The sequence below is a fragment of the Equus przewalskii genome, chromosome 22 (genome assembly GCF_037783145.1).
Source record: "Equus przewalskii isolate Varuska chromosome 22, EquPr2, whole genome shotgun sequence".
NCBI lineage: Eukaryota > Metazoa > Chordata > Mammalia > Perissodactyla > Equidae > Equus > Equus przewalskii.
The window spans coordinates 7,216,829-7,241,069 of NC_091852.1; the positions used below are offsets into that span (position 1 = coordinate 7,216,829).

The 24,241-nt window shown below is 44.9% G+C and overlaps 1 protein-coding gene across 9 annotated transcripts in view; it reads left to right on the forward strand.

The window, feature by feature from the left end:
• Positions 1-453: 453 nt before the first annotated feature.
• The window catches only part of LOC139078776 (FERM domain-containing protein 3-like), a 148,187-nt gene continuing 124,399 nt past the window's right edge, over positions 454-24,241 (forward strand). For 4 of the 9 annotated variants that reach the window (XR_011531870.1, XR_011531871.1, XM_070590867.1 and 1 more), the window contains exons 1-2: positions 925-1,408; positions 16,044-16,152. The gene's annotated coding sequence lies outside the window, so the exon portion shown is untranslated. Of the gene's footprint in view, positions 820-924; positions 1,409-16,043; positions 16,153-24,241 lie in introns of those variants that run through there. The other 5 variants (XR_011531869.1, XM_070590865.1, XM_070590862.1 and 2 more) reach the window with 3 other exon arrangements.

The window sequence follows — 24,241 nt, forward strand, 5'->3', positions numbered from 1 at the left end:
CATTCCTGGTGTAGCCCTGCCAAGGCCTCCTGTCCCTCTCCAGGGTTCGCCCCTGGTCCCACAATCCTCTCCTGCGGTGGAATAATCCCCGGAGTGTAGGCCAGGATCACCCTCCACCCCCGCCCGCGGCCAGGTCCCTGGGGCCTAGTCTAGCAGGGCGCTGTTGGACGAGTAGGGGAGCCCAGGCAGGGACAAGCGCGACCAGGACCTAGAGCAATCCCGGCGGGAGCAGGAGGCGGCCAGGCCCAGCCTGATGCAGCGACGCCGGAGCAGCCCACTGCCGGGGCACCCAGGCCACCAGCGCCAGCCGTCCCTCCGTCTTCTCCTCCCGCTGCTCTGCACGCGTGGGAGTGAAGGCGTCGCGGGCCCGCCGGGGGTCTCGGGCTCAGGGCCTCCTGGGCAAGGGAACCCAGCCAGAGGGAGGCGCATGAGCGCGCGCGACGGGCGGAGGAGGGGGAAGGAGCGGGCGAGGCGGAGGCGAGGGAGGAGGGAGAGCGAGGGAGGGACCCGCCTGCCGCGCCCAGGCTGTCCAGCAGGTGTGGCCACAGGCGCCCATCTCCACTGTTGTCCTGTGGCTGAGCCGCTCCGGGTGTCCGGGACGGTGCGTCCACCAGGGTGTGTGTCCGCGCGGACAAGCGCCGCCCCGGCCCCGAGCCACCGGCTCGCTCCTCTGGGCCGCGGTGTATGTTCGCCTCCTGCAACTGTGTGCCGAGAGGCAGGAGGACCATGAAAATGATCCACTTTCGTGCTCCAGCATCAAATCGCTCACCCAGGAGGTGAAAGGCAGTGAACTACTCGGATATTTCCTGACGCATCCAGGTGTGGGCAGCGCGGGACAAAGGAGGCTGGGACTCACAGGGCGGGGCTGGGGGTGGGGCTCCGCGGGTGGGCGTGTGCTGGCAGGGGCGAGGACCCCACCCTGGTGCCTACTGGAAAGCCAGATTTCACTTCCTCCGCCCTCTGAGGTTGGGCGCCAACCAAACAATGGGGAATAGTGTCCCAGGCAGGCACCAGTCGCATGTACCAGTCTTGGCTCTTTCCCGGAGTGCATGCTATGCGCACGTCTCGCTGCGCCCAGGCTTGGGGCGCGGGGCAGCTGTCTCCTGGGAGACCCTAACACTGCTGTCCCCCACCGCGCCAGGAAATGGGAGCTCTGAGAGCCCACAGGGGCACCTGCATGTCACCACTATCCTTCATCTCTTCTACCACGTGGAGGAGGCATGCACCAGCCTGGGTTGCCTCATTTCTCTCTCCCGCACCTGGGCTCTGAAGGTGCCCTCAGCCCCAGGGACCCGCTCCCGCTCCCGCTCCCTGCCGCCTCCCTTCCCGTGCCCTTTCTTCGCGTGGGGCGGCGGCTACGTTTCCTGGGAGTGAGAGAGGCCAGGCTGCCCAGAGCTTCAGCCTTGAGGTACGGGCACGCGCTGCGCGGAACTGGAGCTACCTCAGAAGGAATCCTGTGAAATCTGTTTCAGACAAAGGAAAAGGGCTGTGAGGCGGGCAGGGAGGGACCCTGCGGGACCTGGGTCCCGGGGAAAAAACGCCCCTTGGATTGTTGGTGGACGTTGGCTCTCGCCAAGCTGGAGAAGGGAGAGTTGTTTGGGTGAAGGCAGTTTTTCTGACAGTCCCATCCTCGGGTAGTAAGTGCCTTTGTGCTTGCAGGAGATCTGGTGTGAGCTGCTAGGGCGTGTGTGTTTGTGTGGGCGTGTGCGCGCATGTGTGCACTTTAGGTGCGTGTATATGTAGGCTGGTGTGTGCCCGCTGCCATGACCCACTCGGTGCGCACAATCCGGAAGAGTCATGTCAGGGCTCAGCATGTTAGCTTCTGACTCTTGAATCTATTTACTTACTTATCTCTGGGAATTCCTCTTCTCACCTTCTCCAAGGCTTGAAGCTCCAGGATTGAGCTGTCTTCTAAATGCAGAGCTCCTTGCCCACTGAATGTTCTGGAGGATCTTGATTTCATTCTGAGCTGAGCACTGCTTAATCCTTAATGAAAGGATTAGCAGCGTGGGCAGTTTTCCTGCTGCCACAGGGTGGCGCACAAACGTTTGGCGTGTACTGTCCTGTGATCCAGAGAGAGTGATTGTGCTCTTTGCTTTAAGTCCTAAAGTGCATGTACAAGTCCTTTAACCCATCCTGAACATGCGATAATGAGGGGCAAGAGCAGGCAGTGGGCTGTGGGCTTCTCCTCTGCTCTCTCAGCCCTCTGTCTGCCCTGTCCAGACTCACTTGGTGGGAGCGCCCCTGACTTTTTCCCCTTTCCGGACTAAGTCCTAGAATAGATAAGCCATCCCCAAAGGACATGTATTTGTTGTCTGGTGTTCTGGGAAACAATAAATTGTGCCAGCCCAATAACAGTGTGGAAAGTTAGAGTTTGTTCTGCCCAACTGATGCCAAAGAGGTAAAATGCAGTGTTCCAAAATGTTGATTTTGGCATTCTGAAAAGAAATCCAATGTTTCATTTTGTGGCACATCTTTTGCTGCCCTTAAGTGGAAATTATCATTTAACCAATTAAAATGAATTAAAAGGTTTTTATTTTGATAATTTTGGACCTTGTACCTTCCTAGAGTGTTCTGTACCCAGGAATTGAAATTGCACTTCTGGGTGTAAGGTCCCAAGAAACTTTCCATTTGTTTAGAGTGAGAACAAAGGGATTTTTTTTTTTTTTAAAGAACCTTTTGGAGTCACCAGTACGTACCCTGGGAAGTCCATCTGTCCTTCCTTCCTTCCTTCCTTCCTTCCTTCCTTGCCTTTTTCCTCCATTCCTTGGAATCGCCAAGTTAAAGGAGCGTATGGACTGTTGCACAGTGATGAACACATCCTCTCTCCATAACCTGCGCAAGAGGTGGTTTATGGGTTCTTTTTGAAAAACAATAGCCTTTAAATATTCTTTAAGCATTCTTTTTCCAAATTATATATTGTGCTGTATTTTAGCAAAGAAAACTCTCCAACAACCGACCTAATGGCAGGTCTCAGCAGCCTGATAGCCATTCCCAGGAGGAGATGCCAAAAGCCACTTGCTCTGTCTTTTTTCACAGGGTCTGGGATTTTTTGTCATCACGTCATTTGCATGTGAATGTTTAGGTAGGGTGGAAGAGGAATTCAAATTGACAGTGAGCAAAGCAGAGTCTAGGGCACCAGACAGAGGCCTGGGGAAGGGAAGGAGTCTCTAAATGCTCTCTACTGGTCTTTTCGGGTTGAGCCAACCCTTGATCCTGGAGACTGTAGAAGGACGTGGCTGAGCTCTAACCTCTTTCATTCAGTCTTCCTCTTTCAAGTGGAGTGGAGTCCTAGCCATCTTCCCCATCTGTCCACGTTTTTGGATGCCAGCATGGTATTCCTAAGTCCTTCTAATGAACCTGCTATTTTTAATGCTGACTTTGATTGAGTAATATGTAGACTTTCACATTATTCATTCTTTAGCAAAGCCTGGTACACATGGTTGATATTGTTGGAATCGGCTGCAAATTTGGATCTGGATTTGAGTAGAAATCCTAGCATAGTCCTAGCACGTAGTAGGCACTCAGCAAATACTTGTAGATATAGATTAATTTCCTTTCCACACTATTAAATCCATGAGTTCAGGAACATTTTGTTGTTGGTGTTCATCAAGGAGTCCCCAGTAGCTAGAGTAGAATCTGACATATAGTATGTGTTCAGTAAACACTTGCTGAATGAATGAGTGCCCAACATTTAGTCTGTCTCATTACCTATCAGCATGAGGGTAGCATGACAACATTAGATTGGGAATCAGGAGATGTGTGGTTTAGTTATGTTACTAACCAGTTGTGTGACATTGAGTGACTCATTTGACATTGGAGTCAAAGTTTCTTCTTTTGTAAAATAAGGGAATTGGGTAGATGGATGACTCCAGTTCTAAAAGTATATGGTTTACTTATTACATAAAATCAATTACATTTGCGTAAAACATTGCTGTTGACAGAGTGGTTGTATACATATTATCTCCTGTGATTTTTATAACTCTCTTGTATTATCTCTGTTTTATCTCAATCTTAGAGTTATGGAAAAGGAGGTTCAGAGAGATGAAGCAATTTGGGTCACCTGGGAAGTAAGTGAACCAGAACCCAGGTCATTTGACTCAAAGTCCGGAGCCCTTTCTTCTCTGGAGCACTGCCTCTTGAGACTTGAGAGTTAGGATGCTTTAGGCTGAAAGTAAGACAGCAGGCCAGCTAACGTGGCTTCAATAGTAAGGACACTTATTATCTTACCTAAGGAGAAGTCCAGAGGTAGGGCAGCTTCAGTGTTGTTCAGCAGCTCTGCATGGACCCACACACTTTCCACCTTTCCGCTCTGCCATCCTCAGCACATCAGTTATGTCACCCAGTCGTCATGATTATGAGATGGCTGCAGTAATTCTGGATGTCGCTAGGCACTACCACATCCACCATATAAAACGCGGTATTTCCTCATGCATTCCTTTTAATCATGGAAGAACACCTTTTCTAGAGGCCCTCATAAATCTTCTCATCGGATCCCATTGGCCAGGATTGGGTCATATACCCATGCCCTAGCTGCAGAAGTGTCTAGGATGGTGTGTGTCTGGTGTCTTCACTCTTCACTCTTCACTCTCTATAACGAGAGATGGACTTTACCATTATGGGGGGAATGGAGAGGTGTGTGTGTGTCTGTGGTGAGGGGCAGGGATGGCTGTTGGCTGAGCAAGCAGTAGTGTCTGTCAGAATAGGTCAAAGTGAATTACAATTATTGTTACAATACAACTGTCAGGAGAGTTTAATAAAAAGTTACATAAACCCTGGCATATTTCAGGGACTCTCTGTGTGATCAAATTCCAGGACAAGAAAAATTATTGGATAATTCTTCTTAGTTTGTGTTATAAATATCAGTTCAGTCCTTACTGAATTGCTGCGTTCTGGGCAGCTACAAGCCATCTCATATGTCAAGTGCTTAGTCCCCGGCCCACAGTAAGCACTGAGAAAAATATCAACTGTTATCTTGATATTATGTGAAGGTGTATTAGAGGTAATCCTAAGTAGTGGGAAGTCCTTGACTTAGAATCTAATGTTTTTAGCCCAAATTCTATCAGTTTCTGACTGTGCAAGACCTGAGATGATGTGTGCAAAAGCACATTGTGACTGTCAAAACACCATCCAAATGGAGAGTACTACTATAATCAATTTAGTTTTAAAAAAGGGCAAGAGCTACTGCTCCCTGAGTTTCTTCTCTGTTGGAGCAGGAATTGGATGGTCACATGCAGACATCCATATGTGCTAAGCTGAGTGTCGGGCCCCATGACAATCCTGCTGTGAAATCCAAGCCAAGAGCAAATAACAGCCACACCTTTTCTTTTTTTTTTCTGCTTTTTTTTTCTCCCCAAATCCCCCCAGTACATAGTTGCATATTTTGGTTGTGAGTCCTTCTACTTGTGGCATGTGGGACGCGGCCTCAACATGGCCTAATGAGCAGTGCCATTTCCCCACCCAGGATCTGAACACTGGGCCGCCTAAGTGGAGCACGCGAACCCAACCACTCGGCCTTGGGGCCAGCCCCAGCCACACCTTTTCTGCTAGAAGGACAATCCCACACTTTTCTCTATCAAACTCATCTAGAATGCCATTCAGGGTCCACTGAAAATCAGACACAAAAGGAACAGAAGGGAGAGACAGTTTGTTAAATAGTGTGGCCCAGGTCTGACGTTTTTAGGCCTAGATTACGTGGGCCAGCTCTTTGTATTAAATATATTCTGAAAAAAAGTAATGTTATTTCAATGGTCTACTAAGATCTTATTGTTGAGGATTTTAGGCTGGTTAATTTTAAAACTGCAGATGAGAAGCAAGCTCCAAGGAGTGGAATTTGCTTGCCCTTTGTTGGGAGGCATTTGCATTTGTGGGGGGAACCTCCATCTGTGGAGATGCCTCCCTCTGTGTGCCAGGGGGAAGCGGGATGGCCTTGTCTCTGGAAACTATTAATGGGGAAGGCAAGAACTTAAGTTGGTTACTGTCTGGCAACCTCATGTAACTGATTTAGCGTGGTGGCTTCTGGCCTTTACTTAATCCAATTTGATTCTTATCTAAGAGTTGTGGGACCACCCAATGGCCAGACCCCACCTGCGCTGATACCATTTTAACTTTTTACATGTTCTTTCTTTTGTCTTGTAAAGAGATGGCTCACATACCTATGCCATAAATTTAGCCTTACTCTCCACCCATGTTGGCAGCAGAAGCGGCAGCAGTAGCGGGGGCAGCAGCAGCTTCCCATGCCAGCATCATCTCTGACTGCCCGTGGGTCCTGTCCCCACGCAGCAGCCCTGACTGCCCATTGGTCCTGTCCCCATGCCGGCAGCAGCAGCTCTGCCTGCCCATAGGTCCTGTCCCCATGCTATTCCACACTATTCTCTAAATAAAAGAGCACTACTCCCAGATCTTGAGAGTCCAAGAAATCTTTCTTTCGACTCCTTGCCTCACCGACCCTGCATCATTATGTCTTGACGTCCTCAAAGCAATGGCAGAGTGCATTGACTGTGAGGACAATGGAATCCTGTTAGCTCCACATCGGTTGGACAGTATATAGCTGGATGCTTTTCACTCATCTAGCAAACTCTAATTCAAACTGACTTTAACATTAAGGACATTTACTGGCTCATATATCCAGGAGGCCTGGGTTAAGGACTTAGTTCAAGGACCGTCCTGCCTTTTGTGATGGCTTTATCCTCGGACTGCTGTTGGGATGGTTGTAGTAGTTCCAGTTCTCACGTTTTCATAGGGTCCCCTCCAGAGGAAGAGAGAAACCTCTTCCGACTCAGCATTCCAAGCAAAAGTCCTGCAGTCACTCTGATCAGACCTCCTAGGCCGCATGCCCAACCCTGCACCAGTGACTGTCATCAGTGGAAGGGAATTTACTGATTAGCTTAAGGTGACCGGAGTCTGACCCTGGGACTCAGGGTGGGACCAACTTCCCTCCTGGTGGTGTTCTGCACGGGAGAGGGGTCAATACCAAAAACCCAGGCCTCTTTCCAGAAGGAGGAAGGGGAAGGGGGCAATGACTTCTAGGAAGATGACCTCCAACAGCAAGTCTAGATGCTTTGTCTGGGTCAGCGGTTCTCAAGGTTGTTCCGGGACCCCTGGAAGTCCCTGAGATACTTTCAGGGCATCTATGAGGTTCAAAGTAATTTCAAAATAATGTGAAGATGTTGTTTGCTTGTATTGGGTAGCAGTTTTATTGAGATATGATTCACATACTGTAAAATTCACACACGTACTCAAAGTGTATAAATTTAATATATTCACAGAATTGTGTGAGCGTCACCACAATCAATTTTAGAACTTTCATCATCCCTGAAAGAAACTCTGAGCCCTGTAGCAGTCATACCCTCACTTCCTCCCAAACCTCTCACCCCTAGGTAATCACTAATCTACTTTCTGTCTCTATGGATTTGTCTATTGTACACATTTGATAAAAATGTAATTGTCCAATATGTGGGCTTTTGTGTCTGGCTTCTTTCACTTAGCATGTTTTCAAGATTATCCATTTTGTAGCACATATCAATATTTATTTCCTTTTTATTGCTGAATAATATTTCATTGTATGGATAGATCACATTTTATTTATTAACTCATCAATAGGATTGTTTCCCCCTTTTGGCTAACATGAATAATGTTGCAGTGAACATTCTTGTAAAACTTGCTGTATAAATACATAGTTCATTTCTCTTGGGTGTATACCTAGGCTTGAAATTACTGGGTCATGTGGTAACTCTATGTTTAATCTTCTGAAGAACGGCCAAACTGTTTTCCCAAGTGGCTGCCCAGTTTACGATCCCACCAGCAGTGCATAATGGTTTCAGATTTCTCCACATATTTGCTAACCCTTATCTGTCTGATTATACCATCTTAGTGGGTGCTAAGTGGTGTCTCATTGTGGTTTTGACTTGCATTTTCTTGATGTTGAGCTTCTTTTCATGTGCTTCTTGGCCATTTGCATATCTTCTTTGGAGTACTCTCTATTTGGATCTTTTGCCCGTTTTTAAATTGGGTTGTCTTTTTATTATTGAATTGTAAGAGTTCTTTATGTATTCTGGATACAAACCGCTTATACAATAAATGATTTGCAAATATTTTTCCCCATTCTGTGGGCTGTCTTTTTACTTTCTTGGTGGCGTCAAAAATTTTTAAATTTTGAAGATATCCGCTGTATCTGTTTTTTTTTCTTTTGTTGCTTATGTTTTGGATGTCATAGCTAAGAAACTATGGCCTAATCCAAGGGCATGAGGAATTATGCCTATGTTTTCTTATATCAATTTTATAGTTTTAGCTCTTCTATTCAGATCTTTGATTCATTGTTGTGTTAATATGTAATTGACATACGATAAACTCACCATTTTAAAATGTACAATTGAGTGGATTTTTGTATATTCACAAGGCTGCGCAACCATCACCACCGTCTAATTCTGAAACATTTTCATCATCTCCCAAATAAATCTGTACCCATTAACAGCCTAAGAGGGTTCTGTACCAATTCCACTGTATGAGGGGGTTTCCCCACACGTGCAACAATTCTCTGACACCAGCTGCACCTACAATTCAACTCAGTTCTGACACTGTCTACCTGAAGATAGCATCAAAACCCACAGGTTAAGGGCTCAGGCCCACAAGACTGCCCTCCCCTTCAGGTGACAGTCCCAAGTCCAGGTTGTCACCTGGGCTTCTGACCCACTGGCTATAGATTGGAGGTTCCCATGACCTCATGTGTGGGTTTGATTAATTTGCTTGACTGGCTCACAGAACTCAGAGAAACAGCCTGTTTACTAGATCACCAGTTTATCCTAAAAGGGTACAACTCAGGAACAGCCCTATGGAAGAGCTACATAGGGCAAAGTATAGGGAAAGGGCACGTAGCTTCCATGTCCTCTAGGGGTACGCCACTCTCCCCAGATGTCCATGTGTTCACCAACCAGGAGCTCTTTGAACCCCATCCCTTTGGGTTTTTATGGAGGCTTCATTACACAGTCATGATTGATTAAATCATTAGTCCTTGGTGATTGAACTCAATCACCAGTCCCTAACCCCCCAGCTCAGGGGGTGGCACTAAGAATTCCAATCCTCTAGTCACCTGATTGGTTCCCCTGGCAACCAGCCCCCATCCTTAGGTGCTTCCCAAAAGCCACCTCATTAACATAACAGAAGACACCCTTATTGCTCTCACTTCTTAGGAAATTCTGAGTTTTAGGAGCTCTTTGTCAGAAACTGGAAGGAAAACAAAATGTATATGTCTTAATGTAAATTACATCACAAAGCCACTCCCCATCTTGGATCCACTTTGAGTTAATTTTTGTGTAGGGTGTAAAGCAGGTATCCAACTTTCTTCTTTTGCATGTGGACATCCAGTTGTCCCAGAGCCATTTCTTGAAAAAACTATTTTTTCTCCATTGAATTGTCTTGTCACACTTGTTGAGATATTGTTTGCCTTTCCACTCTCATTCTCTCACAAGTGTACAGTGGAGTCTTCCAGAGGCTGTGTGATAGGTGATATGGCAACACGTTGAATAAAGAAACTGATGTGAGAATCCAGCTGTCTTCTCTTGAGCCAGACATAAAAGATATTTGAAAAAATGTAAAACAATGCTACTTTTCTCACTAAATTAGTTATTATTTTGTAAGTAAAATATATTTTTCATACAAATATGTAATTTATGTTAATGTGCAGTGGATTTCTTATTATTTTTATTTGATTGAAAAATTGAGTATGTAAAAATATTCTCAGCAGATATTGATATAGACAACCCAAATAAGAGTTCTATAGGTCCTCAATAGTGTAAAGAAGTTTTGAGGCTAACTAGCTTAAGAATTGCTGATTTCAGTGACTGTCAATATAGCAAACTTCCTGTAAAATCTTTAAAAAAGCAAAATGAAATAAAGCTCTCATTCATCCTGGCCTCCAAGATTTCAAGGTACAAGAGCTTGAAATGATAGCACTTAAATTAAAAACACCCAATATGTACGGAAAATATATATGTGTGTATTTGGAATTCTTAGTAGTAACTATATACTTGCATGTGTGTGTGTTTGTGTGTGTCACAATGTTAAGAGTAAGGACAAGGTCAGCCTCTGCTGTAGTAAGCATTTCCCCATTGTACTTGTTCTCCAGCTGAATCTTGAGTTTTTCAACTCTAATAATTAGATAAAGCCATGTCACACATTGAGACCCATCTTGATTGAGGAAAATGTACAGCAACAATGTACTGTGTTTAAAATGTAAGCCACCTGATTCAGGTCTGTTAGTCACTTGAATTTTTAAGTTATTCTTTTTCTAAGTAGCTTTTGGGGACAACTTAGAAACATTGCAGGAATGGAAATATCAGAATTTGCCCCATGGAGAATCTAATATGAGATTGACATGCCTGCATGATAGGCATTCTGTAGAGAGCACAGTGTTCTCCTAGTTCCCACTGTGTGTGATGAAGGATTCAAGTCGCTGCTCCTATGAAGTATCAGAGAGCCGGATGGGGAGTCCAGAGATGGAAAAAAAAAATGAGATTATGATCAGAAGACGTTATGGCAGGTTTTGCAACTGAGATTTGAACTCGATTCAAGCTAAAAGGAGTCGGTATTCAGCCCTGGGAGGGATGTGTAAGTGCTTCTTGGTCTAGGGTGTTCATGTGGCTCTTCTCTGCTCTTGTTAAAATGCAAATTCTGATTCAGGAGGTCTTGAGGAGGGCCTTGGAATTTGGCATTTCTGACAAACTTCCAGGGGATGCTTATGCTGCTGGTCTGTGGACCACACTTGGAGTAGTAAGGCATTAGTGAAATTTATCTATCTCATAATAATATTCTTAATTTCCTGAATGTGGAGACTTTTTGGCCCTTGTCTCCCTTGATAATACCTCACCCAGCGCGTTTCCCTCAGTAGATGTTCAGTGAATGATGAGGTGATAATCAATGCTGACTAGGTTCTGATGATGGGGATGGGATGGTTTCTTTTAACTCCCTGCTGCAGCCAAATCAAGAGATTGTTTTTTAAATAGGATTTCCCAGGATGTCCAGTCTGATGACTGTTGAAGGTCCATGAGAGCAAATGGGGGCCTGGGGTTAGAGAGAGACTTCTTGTCCCTCTGCTTCCCAGTTTGCTTTCCTGTATCCTCGAATCTTGGTGGCATTGCCAAGGAATTCTGGCAACTTTTCAGCACAAAACCATTCATTGTGTATGAGCCAGCACTGTCTGGAAGCTCCCAGTGGCATAGAGGGCCAGCTGTTCTTACTTGAAGAAGTGACCCCAAGGGACTATGTCCTGGAGGATGGTTAAAAATGCATTCGGGGTGTAACATAAGCTCTGGAGCAGTTGGCTGTGGTGAGTTTCTCTGAAGGTGCAGGAGGGAAATGAGAGGATCGCTTTAGGAGAAAATGAATTTTATTTTAAAAGGGAAGAACATTTGTACAGATCAAGCGATTACGTTTTTCAAAAGTGAATTAGTAAACTTTTTTGAAATAATAGCAATCTTATTCGATAAATATTTTTAAAATATTTTCTATATGCCAAACACTGAGCTGGGAACTGGAGATAAAAAGAAAATAAAATCAGCCATCAAGAGGCTCACAGTCAGTTGGGAGAAGAGAGACAAGATAGTGACGCAAGGACAAAATGACAGACGTAGGGACAGGTCTGTGCAGGTGGAGGACCAAGAGGAGGAGTCAGTAGCAGACTGGGGCATCAGTAGTATCTCTGGTAGAGGTGAATCTTGATTAACAATGAAAGGACAGTGGAAGCTAACTCTCTGAAGTAGGGAAAAAAGGCACTCCACGCAAGGTGAGCCTTTGCTTGGTACAAAACTCTGGGCGTGAAACAGCGTGATTGGGCATGGAAATGAAGGAAGGGAGAATTGGGGATTAGTCCCAGGTGGTTGGTTTCAGTGACAGGAGTAATGGCGATGCCACTCTTGGAGAGACAGGACTGGCCACATAATTTTGGGGGCCCAGTGCAAAATGAAAATATTCAAAACTTACTAAGAGTTAAAGATTGCAACAGCAGACTGTTAAACTAAGTATGGGGCCCTTCTAAACACGGTGCCTGTGCAGATGCACAGGTCACCCGCCCATGAAGCTGGCCCTGAGCAGCTAGAGTAATGGAGAAACAGCTTGGGCAGGAGATGATAAGTCCCATTTTGGGCATTCACGTTGAGGTGCCTCTAGGGTATCTGAGCAGAGAATTCCCAGCAGACAGTTGGAAAAAGGAATGAAAGTCAGCATAGGGGTCTGGTATGGAGACACAGATAAGGGAGTCGTCAGTGTTCATGAACATGGAGGTCGAAACCATGTGGAATGAACAAAACTTCATCATGCTGCTCTTCCTTTTTTGTCTGTTTCTGCTTGGGGCATTCTTGTAGATGAAGCCAATGGATTATGAGCTCTGGACTTCTTTCCTAGGGTGCATGATCATTTTTCCTTTATTAGGCAACTCTGACCTGAACAAGAGCTTCTCCATTTTCTTCCACAAACAAGGCAGCCAAATAGAGTTATCAGTGGAAAAGCATTTTCCTGCTCTTAATCCTCATTTCCCAGCTTGGACTAGCAAATGAAAAAGGCCTCTCTCAGCTTTAAGGTTCTGAGTTACAAGCACAGGATTTTCACTCTAGGAAAGTTGCCCTTTAAGACAGTGTTGTGAACATTAAATAGATAATACATTTAAAAATTCTGTCAATGTGGCACCAAATGAAAGTTAACATGTTATATGAGGGACAGCTTTGCAAGTTAGGCTGCAGTAATTTATCCTTTGCTTAGTATTGATTTATTTCTCAGATGTCTTCTTTGGCAAATTTTGTTTTCTATTTGCTTTCCAGGAGGTTATTGTGAATATTAATTATAATAAATCCAAATTCTGTAAAGTCGCTCCAAGAAATAATCTAGTATTAGTAACGTAATGACCTGGATCTTAGATATAGAGCAATAGAGTTTTGCTTGAATATATCTATATACTATGATAAGGTTTGGAATATGGTCATTCTGTAGCAGGGGAATACAATTAGCGTGTTAACAGATCAGCATTTGGTTTATTATCTGTTACCTCAGAAGCATAATTTGTTGCTTTAAGGCACTAGGCTTTGGTGGTAAATGTTGGTCTGAAAAGGACTGACTGAACCAGGGTCTTCACATACAAACTAAAAATTCAAATACAATATCATTGTATTTGATGGATTGATAATAAAATTAAGCAGTTTTTAAAAATCAGTAATAATTAGTCTTATTAATGGAAGACAGGACCAAAACCTAATTAATACGTTGGCTAATAGTTCTTCCTTGACGTTGCTAGCTGATGTTATTTTGGGGGCTTGTCTGTACACATATTACTGCTCATTGTCGTGAAAATAATGTGATCTGTATCTGTATATAGGTGTCATGTACAGTGTTACGGTGATGTTGGGTATTTATTGGTTCTTTGTTTAACAGCATCCTTTCTCTTCACTCATAAGCCTCTTGATATCCTTGAGTCTTATGTAAATAGTGTACATTAGCTATTTGATTACATTGAGATCCAGAGATGGTATGTAATTTGCCCATGGCTACATATTTAGCAAAGTTAGGATGGGGTATGGTGTCTTAGCTTTTAGGTGTGCTCCTACACCACTAAATACTACTGTTATTTTGCTTTTGAATCTTCCTTGGTAGCCTAAATGATGTAATTCTTCTCCACTGACAACACTTTTAATTGCACAAGAGAAAAACCGTGCACTGACCACATTTCTGGGCCAGCAAGCACCTTGATATCTTAGACCTGTCATCTAAGGACAGAGTTTTAGTTCTTCTCTACTTTCTTCTAGTCAACATGTGGCTCAATGTATATCCAAATGAAAACTGCAATCAACTTACTGTGTATTTATGAATGTTTTGCCATCTAATGTAACTAGGTAATTGAAAGATATCTTCCCTTTCCCTTTACATGTTTGGCATGGTTCAGACATTGTTTGCAGTTTGAAATTTAAAATTCACTCCCAAGAAATTGCAAAGAAAAAAAAGATGAAGGATGATACCAATAGAATTTTCTATCCATCCTGTATGGTAATTTACCTTGTAGTTTTGAGGTTGACTCTGGAAGTGAAAAACCTAGCAATCCTAGTCCATGGTATTTGGAGGACTTCTAAATCTGAGGTAGTGAATTTTTAACATTATTGAATTTTAATTCACTAAAACCTAAATGTAAATAGCTGCAATGCTAGTGGCTGCCATATTGGACAGCACCGTGTTAGCCTCTTAGCAGTGTTAACTCTGCAAGGAGAGAGGAATTGCAAGTCCAGGTGGTGAGAAGCACATGATAATTTCCCTGCCTTTCTCTATTTACTTCTGTACCATTTAAAGTCTTGGTAAGCATGTGTTAGTTTTGTAATTTGGAGAGCATAAGTCACTGTGAAGAAGGTAAACGTGCCGTTATTGTCAGAGAGGACTTAGAAAGTTGGAAAGGATTTTCAACTTTTAGTCCAATGCCTTCATCTTTCTCAGGAGCACCTGAATTCCAGAGAAGAGAAGGGCACTTAACCTGGTGAGTGACAGAGAGGACTGGGACCCAGGCCTCCAGACTCCTGTTTGCATGGTTCTTTTCTTCTCATGATAAGGCGTTGTTGACGTGAGCATGGTCACCGTTGCTATGTTTCTCATTTGCTCTAGAAATAAGTCACAAACAATGATTAACGTTCAAGTTCCACTGTTCATTGCTGGTATATAGGGAAGAGATTGACTTTTGTGTAGTAACCTTGTATCCTACAATCTTGCTATAATCCCTTATTATTTCCAGAAGTTTTTTGGTGATTCTTTCAAACTTTCTACATAGATGATCATGTCACCTGTGACCGATGACAGCTTTATTACTTCTTTCCCAGCTGTATGCCTTTTATTGCCTTCTGTTGCCTTTTTGCATTGGCAAGGACTTCCAGTGTGACATTGAAAACGGAGTGGTGAGAGGGGACATCCTTTTCTTGTACCTGATCCTAGGGAGAAATCTGAGTTTCTCACCATTGAGTGTGATACGAGCTGCAGGTTTTTTTGTAGCTATTTTTTGCCAAGTTGAGAAGGTTTCCTCTATTTCTAGTTTACTGAGAGTTTTTAACATGAATCGGTATTGGATTTTGTCGGATGATTTTTCTGCATTTCTGTGATATGATCGTGTGATTTTTCTTTTTCAGATTGTTGTTGTGATTGACTATATTAATTGATTTTCTTCTTTTTTGAGGAAGATCTGAGCTAACATCGGCTGCTGATCCTCCTTTTTTTGTTCAGGAAGATTAGCCCTGAGCAAACATCCATGGTCATGTTCCTCTACTTTATATGTGGGACGCCTGCCACAGCAAGGCTTGATAAGCGATGTGTAGGTCCGCACCCGGGATCCGAACTGGCGAACACTGGGCTGCCAAAGAGGAATGTGCAAACAACCGCTGCACCACCGGAGCAGCCCCTATATTAATTGATTTTTAGTGGCAAACCTGCCTTGCACACCTGGGATGAATCCCACTTGATTGTGGTGTGTAATCCTTTTTATACATTGTTGGATCATCCAATGGTTTAGACAAAGGATAGTAACTCCTAAAACTTGTAATCATTGATTAATAAACAGCACCTCTCAAATCAGTAATTTCCCATCATTTATTTTAGTGAGAATATCTTTTTTCTTTAATAATTATTATAGAGCACAATAATTCTCTTCAATGATTATTATAGTGAAAGTTCAGATAATACAAAAGATGATTCAATGAAAAATAAATCATCCTCATATCCCTGACCCCAGATGTACTCCTTAGGGGTCACTACTCTCTACAGATTTTTTTGGTGCATCCTTCCAGAATTTTCTATTTAAAAAACAATGTTGACCATCTTTTATTAGGGAATAATAGCAACCCCATGGAGGGGTAGTTTGTATGGGCCAGAATGACCTGGGCTTGTATTTGTGCTGGATGAATGGAATTCACATCCCGGTTTTTTGGAATGTCCTCACTGCTTCTTCCGTTGCATCATTTTGTTTTCCTCCTTTCCAGTGTGACTGGAATAAATGCTGTTCCCCCTTCTCTGCTTGCCTCTGTGTCTTTCAGACTCAGGATGTCTTCAGAGAGGACCTTTCCTCCCAAGGACGCTGTTTAAAATTGGACTCCCTCAGTGACGTGTGAAGAACAGTCAGAGAAGCTGAAAGACATCTGACATGTGAGATTCCTTTCAAGGAATAGTGATTTACATAGATCCCCGAGGACCCGAGACAGTGGGGACAAGAGGAAAGGGGCCTGGCCTCAGGGAGGAGGAAAGCGGAAAGGGAAGGCCTGGAGATTTCTCAGTCGTGTGTGAGCGGGATGCAGCGAGGGTATCAGATGCATGTCCATCTGCTGGTCCCTGGTCTCATTTTTGCAGGAGGGCTTAGAAAGGTTCTCCAGTCGATCAGTTGATCAACCAGTGAGCATTTATGGAACCACACAATTTTAATGCCCCATCACACACACTGTCGGAGTCTTCTCTCTAAAGTGACACTCCAGATCACATTGCTCCTTGTCACTTTTTCATAGCACTTATGGCTGTTTATTAACTCCTTCTTCCTTTGGGTGCCTGCTTGCTTGTCTTCCCAGGTAGACGGGGGCAGGGATGCTGCTGCCTCCCAGGGTCTAGAACATCCCCAGTGCCTGGGACACCACAGGTGCTCAACACAAACATTGGTTAGCTGAAAGAATCCATACGTGAACACACTTTACCAAATAGTCATGACAGTGGTGACAGGGACTGCCACAGTCTATTGAGTACTTGCTACAGTGCCAGCCCCCCACTAAGTACCTTTCCTTTCATTTCATCCTAGAAGCAGCCCTATGAAGTGGGAATTCATGTGTCTGTGTTACAGGTGCGGAAAATGGGCCACAGAGATGTATCCTGTCCCAAGTCCCACAGTCAGTGAGTGGGGGACTGAGATTTGAACCCTGCTCTGTCCAAGACTAAGAAGTTTAACAAACTAAAGTGTAATCCCTAGAGATGTCAGGCTAAGCGGTACCTTCAGAAAGAGGGCCGGCCAAAGAGCAGGTTTCCGCCTTCCAGGTGAGGTCCGGCGATGGTAGGAGACCAGGCACCTTCTCTTCAGGAACTGAGATGGAGACACACACAAGCACACACACACACACAGAGCCTGTCAACAGAGTGCTGGGGAGCGGGTTTATCCCTGATGCAGGTTTATGGGAGATATTTTGAGCAGTTGTGAATCATTTAAGTGCAGAGGCAGAAACGCTCCCTGGCATTGAATCCTAACTGAAAATTGTGCATGAAGTTAAATTAGAGAGGTTCAGCAGTTACTCATTTATTTTCCTGTTAATGAATGGGGGAGAGAAAACCACCCTTCAGCCGTCAGCCATGTGTCTCACCTTTTTGCTTTTCTTTCCTGGCTCTCTGAATGGCCCCTGCTTGTTGTGAGTCTTTTTATTTTTGTTATGTCATGTGTTGTCAAATACCCGAGAGCCATTTTCCCCTTCTGGGTGCGCAGAGAGTGCTCAGTCTGATGCATTTTCCTACCAGGAGAGCTCCAGCAGAGAAGAGGCCTAATGAGTGCCCTCATCCTGGCAAACCCCCTCCTTCTCCGAGTCCCACTGCTTTCCCGCCTCCTAGGCTTTATGCTGTTTGGGGACCAACTGAGCCGATTATGGTGAATTTATACAGCACGTTGTATTTTGTAAAAGGCCTCACCTTCAGTTTATGGTCATTTCCTAAGTCACTCACTAAACAGGGAAGGAGGAGAACCTGGGGGGTGCAGGCCTCACAGCCAGGCTCAGGATGGTGAGGTAACCGGGCCAGGGCAGAACTTTCAAGAGGGACCAGGTGCATCTTGTGAATGAGGGTCAGGCCTGTTCAGAGTCTCTGAGCGGCATCCTCTCACGTCTGTTTGTTTAACAGATTTATTGGGATATAAAATACATGCCATACAAGTCACCCTTTTAAAGTGGTTTTCAGTATATTCACAGAGTTGTGAGACCGTCACCACAGTCAATTTTAGAACACTTCATTCCCTCCAAGGAGACATCAGCCCCCTTGGTTGTGGCTCACCCAACCTCTGCATTTCTCCCAGCCCCAGGCAACCACTAATCTGCTTCCTGTCTCCATCGATTTGCCTGTTCTGGACAGATCACATGATGGAATCATACAACGTGTGGTCTTTGCGACTGGAGTCTTTCAGTTAGCATAAGGTTTCCCAGGTTCCTTTACATTGTCGTGTGTATCAGGACTTCATTTCTTATTATTACCGAATGAGATTCCATTGTATGGATCTACCACAGTGTGCTGATCGTTCATTGGTTGATGGACATTTGAGTTGTTTCCGCTTTTTGGCTCTTATGAATACTGCTGCTGTGAATCCGTGTGTGCACATTTTTGTGTGGATGTATGTTTTCATTTACCCAGGAGTGGATAGAATTGCTGGTTTATGTGGTAACTGTATGTTTAAATTTTGAAGAACTGGCCGACTGTTTTCCACGGTGGCTGGACTATTTTACATTCCCACCGACAGTGTGTGAGGGCTGTGATTTCTCCATGTCCTCACCAGTAACACTTGCTATTATCTCACTTATTGATTGTAGCCATCCTAGTGGGTGTGACGTGGTAAAGTGGATTTACACTGTGGCTTGGATTTGCATTTCCCTGATGGCTGCAACCTGCATCTTGACAATGTGTTTTTCCTTAGGTGGCTGAACGTTCTGTTGGGGTTAACATTTGAACAGGTGAGGAGAGTGGGGCTGTCTCTGGAGCCCGACTCTCCTCAGGCAGCCTCATGGCCATGGGCGTCCCCCCACCCTAAGCCTTTTCCATCTGTAGGGCTGGAGGTGGTGGACCATGACCGAACCACTGCCCAGGCCCTCACTCTGTTAGCCACCCTCAGAGTTGGCCTTCTGCTGTACTGGCCGTTTTTAATTATCGCTCGATCCACTAGAAAAATGAAGATTCAAAGCAATTTGCTTTTAAAATTCAGTTACAGAGTTGTCCTGTCATACCTACAACACTAGTTATGAAGTTTCTAAGGTCACAAGCGTTTTTATGAAGTCACTGTACATCAAGCCCACAGCACAGAAGAATGTGTGTGTTTTCCAGCTTTCCTTTGTCCTCAAGAATGAAGAGTAAACAGAGCCAAACCCTTGGAAATATAGTTTTAATTAAATTCTTTATTTAGAGATAGTTGTAAATTCACAGGTAGCTGTAAGAAGTAATACTGAGAGATCCCATCCTTGGATCTGTTTCACTGTGAGAGAAAGTGAAGATTTACTGAGGAATTGGAAAATAACTCTGGGAGTGAGCCAAGAATTCAAACTCTGCTGCCATCAGCTCCTGCTTTTCCCAGGATGATGGCCATAGGACCCCAGGATCATATGAGCTGCTCCCAAGGATGGTTCTTTCTTGACAGGGGCTCTTCAGCTTTGCAATTTGTTTTGGCTTAAAGTAGACAAACCTAATATCACACCCCTCTCTTTCTTAAGCTCATCCCCACTCTTTAGGGTCAGATGCTAATATTGAGTACTTTCTACCATGGCTGCTGCTACCCCTAATCCACTGAGATTTTAAAAGAAATTATGCCTGCCAAAGATCTCATTTTAACTTAGACATACCCACACTAGGAAAAAAAAATCCTCTAAATGAGGCAAAGAATGTAAATGAGCTAAAGATTATAGAGTTGGTCAGCGTAGCACCTGGCACATCAGCTGAGTCCAGTGCTCTCACTGCTCCCACACGTTTATAGAATTATCACTCTGTGTGAGGCCCTGCTTGAGGTGCCAGGGTCACAGTCAGAGAACAAAACACACAGAAAGCCCTGCCCTCATGGAGCTTACATTCTCCTGAGGGGAGACCGAAACATTTAAAACAACAACAACAACAGTAATATCTGGAGTCTGCCAGTTGTTGGTAAATGCTTTGGGTGAAATGTTGAGGGGAGGGGCAAAGTGGGAGGGAAGGGGAGTGGGGATGGATTCCAGTTTCTCTTGAAATTTTTACTAGCATGCACTTGCAGTACGTTACATCCCCAGGACTTATTTATCTTGTAACTGGAAGTTTGTACCTTTTGATGGCCTTCATCCATTTCACTTACCACTCAGCCTCTGCCTCTGGCAACCATCAATCAGTTCTCTGTCTCTATGAATTCTTTTATTTTTAGATTGCACATATCAATGAGATCATATGAGGTTTGTCCTCTGACTTATTTCACTTAGCATATTGCCCTCAAGGTCTATCCACGTTGTTGCAAATGGCAGGATTTCCTTCTTTTTTGTGGTTGAATAATATTCTTCTTCCATCCATGGAAACTTAGGTTGTTTCTATGTCTTGGCTATTGTGAATTATGCTGCAGCGAACATGGGATGTAGATATCTTCTCAATGTAGTGATTTTTTTCCTTCGGTAAATACCCAGAAGTGGAATTCCTGGATCATATGGTAGTTCTCTCTTTAATTTTTTGAAGAACCACCATACTGTTTTCCATACTGGTTGCCCCAACTTACACTCCCACCAGCAGTGCACAAGGGTCCCCTTTTCTCCACATCCAGTGGATTCCAGTTTTAAACAAGGTCAGGGAAGCCCTCCCTGGGAAGGTGGCCTGAGAGGAGGGGTTGGCGAACCTTTTCTGCAAAGGGCCAGAGAGTACATACTTTATCCTTTGCTGGCCAACTGCTCAACAACGTCTTAGTGCAAACGCAGCCCTACACATTACATAAAGGAATGAGCATGGCTGTGCCTCATGAAACTTCATTTACACAAACAGGCAGTAGACCAAGTTTGGCCACAGGCTGCAGCTCGTCAATCCCTTGCATTAGAGTAAAATGTGCAGGAGGTGAGAAATCAGGCCCTGCAGATATATGTGGGGAGAGCATTCCAAGCAGAAGGATCAGCCAGTGCAAGGCTCTGGGTGGTGTGAGAGAGAACAGTAAGAGTTGAGTGAACAAGCGCAAGGGCAGCAGGAGATGAAGTGAGAGAGATGGTCGGGCCAGTCCTACAGGGGTTTGCAGGCCGGTGTAAACTCAGTACATGTTTATTAAGAAGATTCAAAAGAATAATCAATGAACTGCTTTTTTAACAATGGAAGTATGACATGCTGATGGAAAAGAATTATAACTGTACAGTAAAATTATAAGTGTACAGCCTGCCACACTTTTATAAAGCGAACACTCTGGGGTGACAGCACCCAGATCCAGAAACACCCCATGACTGGCACCCCAGAAGCCCTCCTCATGCCTCCTCTCGGGTGAGACTGCTGGAGGGTGACCACCATCCTGGCTTCCAACACCATAGGTTAGAGGTGCCCGTTGGTGAACTTCATAGAATTTCTCATAAAGGCATCGTGCGGTCGGCACCCATTTGTCTTCTTGCGTCTGGCTCCCTGTGCGCACTGTCGTGTTTTTGAGATGCATCCTTGTTGCTGCTTGTAGTTGTAATTCTTTAATTCTCACTGATGTATGGGAGTCAGTTCTATGAATATGACATTATTTAGTTATTTTTTCTACTGTTGATAAACAGTTTGGGCCATTACAAACTGGTTTGTTAGCTTTAACTTTTTTTTAATAAATAGTAAACTCTTAAGTACACAGAGCCAGCTAAAGATTTAGGGGCTTTTGGAGTTTTTGGAAAGCTTTTGTCTGAGAACAGGACAGGCCGGGACCATTCGCAGACCTGTCCAGGGGTGAGGTGGTCGTCCTGCTGCAGCTGAAGAGGTCAGAGCCATCCGCGCTGCAGCTGCCCGGGCCTGGCAGGCAGTGAACGTTCATCACGAGTTGCGGTTGCTCAAGTTGTCCTCGGCACACTCCACCTTCCCCTTTGACGTTCCTCCAGTAGGTGTTTGTCTATCTGTTCCAGGATGAGGCTCCTGTGTGGTCGGGCCTCTGGGGCTCTCACAAGCTCTTCCACAGCCACATCTGTGGGATCATGAAGAACCTGCCTTCTCCAGACCTGTAAGCCCACGGTGCAGGAAATTTTCTTCCCACGTCCTGGGAAGGAACTTAAAAATTTAGGCAACTCAAGGGGAATGTGCCTAGAGAAGAGAAGACTGTTTGCAAATATTCTTCATGACGTGCTCAAGCAGCACCATGAGCAGATCACTTTTTGATGATTTTGAAGCTGACCTTTTTGAGAACATAGTTCTTGTGCTGAGAATGCAGACCAGGTGCAGCTGTAGAGTCATGAGGTGGAAACCTGATCACTTTATTAGGATGACCTTGGTGGCTCTCCCATTTCTCCCAGCCGCACCTGTCCTCTTGCCCCTCTGCTAAGCCTGCACAACTCCCCTCCCATCTGTAAGTCATCCTCTTAGTAAACAGCGTGGCCCCAGCTGCCGATCAGATGGCCTTGGCACCTGGCTAATCATAGAACACTCCTGAGTCACCAGCGGGTTTCCACGGCCTCCGGTTCCTTGAGCACTCTCTGATCCAACTGGAGGGGGAAATTCCTCCTTGTGGACTCATTCTAAATTGAGGAGTCCAAAGAAGACAAACAAGCTGGTAATCTGAGGAAATGATTAGGCTGGAAAACACAAGAGAGACCTTGCAAGTTAGCAGTTCTGAACATTCTCACGTGTTTATGTATGTATGACACATCTTACACCAGTTCCCAATAGCATGGGTATTTCTAGACTATTCCATTGTACTATGAGAATCATTGTAAAATACCTGTTTTATGGTGCATTATTATAGGAGGGGTGCTCTCCTTATCCGACATGTAAGAAATTCTCCTGAGAGGAATAGACACCTGGCACAAAGTAGATGCGTAGAAATTGTTTACTGAAAGAATGAATAGGGAAAGTCTGTCTTTGAACTTCATGCAGCAACTCTGACATCCACTATACTGGTGTCTCCAGAACCCAGCATTGCTTGCTGTTTGACTCTAGCTGACCCAGTCTGACCACCCAACATCTTCTAGAAGACTTCCTGTCATTCATTCATTCAGAAGATATTCGCTGTGCCAGGTACCCAGAGGGGATCTTGGGAAACAGTGGTGGACCAGACTAGATAACCTCATGGGGCTTCTGCTCTGTGGGGAGAGGCTGACAGGAAGCAAACACTCACGCAAATCAAAATCAGGACAGGTGCTGATGAGGTCTGTGTAGAAGATAAAGCTGGGTAAGGGGTTAGAGTGCAGCAGAGCAGGGAAGAGGGGTGCTCTCCATAGGCGGTCTGGGAAGGTCTCTCTCCTGAGGTGATATGTGAGCAGAGGCTGAAGGAAGTGAGGGAGAGAGCCGAGTGGATATCTGGGAGAAGAGCGTTCCGGAAAGGAGAAGAAGCTCAGAGGTCTTAGAACAGAAGAGAGTATGGTGTATTTGAGGAACATGAGGGAGTGGAGTGCGTGAAGGGAGAGGGCTGGGAGAGAAGCCCAGAGAGGGAGTGGGGGCCCACCATGAGGGTGTTACAGGTCACTGGGAGAACTTGGGGGCCACTGGAAAGCTCTGGTAGAGGCTGGCCTACTCAGACTGTGTGTCTTAAGAGGATCCCTCAGTTGCTGCGTTGAGAGTAGGCCCAGGGTGACAGGAGCAAAGGCAGGGAGACCCCTTAGGAGGCTAGTGCACTACTCCAGGGGAGATGTGCCCTGTTTGGTCAGAAGTTTCAGTACGCCCAAGGCTGCCAGAATGTGCAGTGGTCCAGAACAGGCGGCTCTACTTTTGTGTGAATTTCAAGCTCAGGAGATAAACATGGTCTTGGCCTTGGAGGGGGAGCTGGCAAGGGCTTCCCTAGTCCCCAGCCCCCACCTTCTTCCTCTCTGAGGGCTGTCAACACCGAACATAAACCCTAGCAGAGCAGTGTACATCTGGGTGTCAGGAACATTCATTGCACACCTGAAATTACAGTAGGACCCCAGGTGTTTCCTCATCATTCACCTTCCACCCCCACTGTCACCAGCTGCAGGGAACCCCCCCTCCTCTGAGGAGCACGAGAGTCTCACCCAGCATTGATCACCCAGGGCACCCCACTGGGGCTTCCCCTTGTGCCTTCCCCCCGGCCTTCTTGTGGGAATGAGTTAGGCCTTTCTTTCTTTTTTTACTCAAGATATAATTGATATATAACCTTGTCTAAGATTTAGATGTAAAGTGTTGATTTGATCTATTTATATACTGCAATATGATTACCACTATAGTGTTCTATCATACCTCTACTGTGTCACATAATTATTTCCTTTTTGTGATAAGAACATTTAAGATCTACTTTCTTAGCAATTTTAAGTATATAATACAATCACTCTGCTGTGCATTAGATCTTCAGAACTTATTCATCTTTTAGTGGTGAGTCTTTACCCCTTAGGAATAT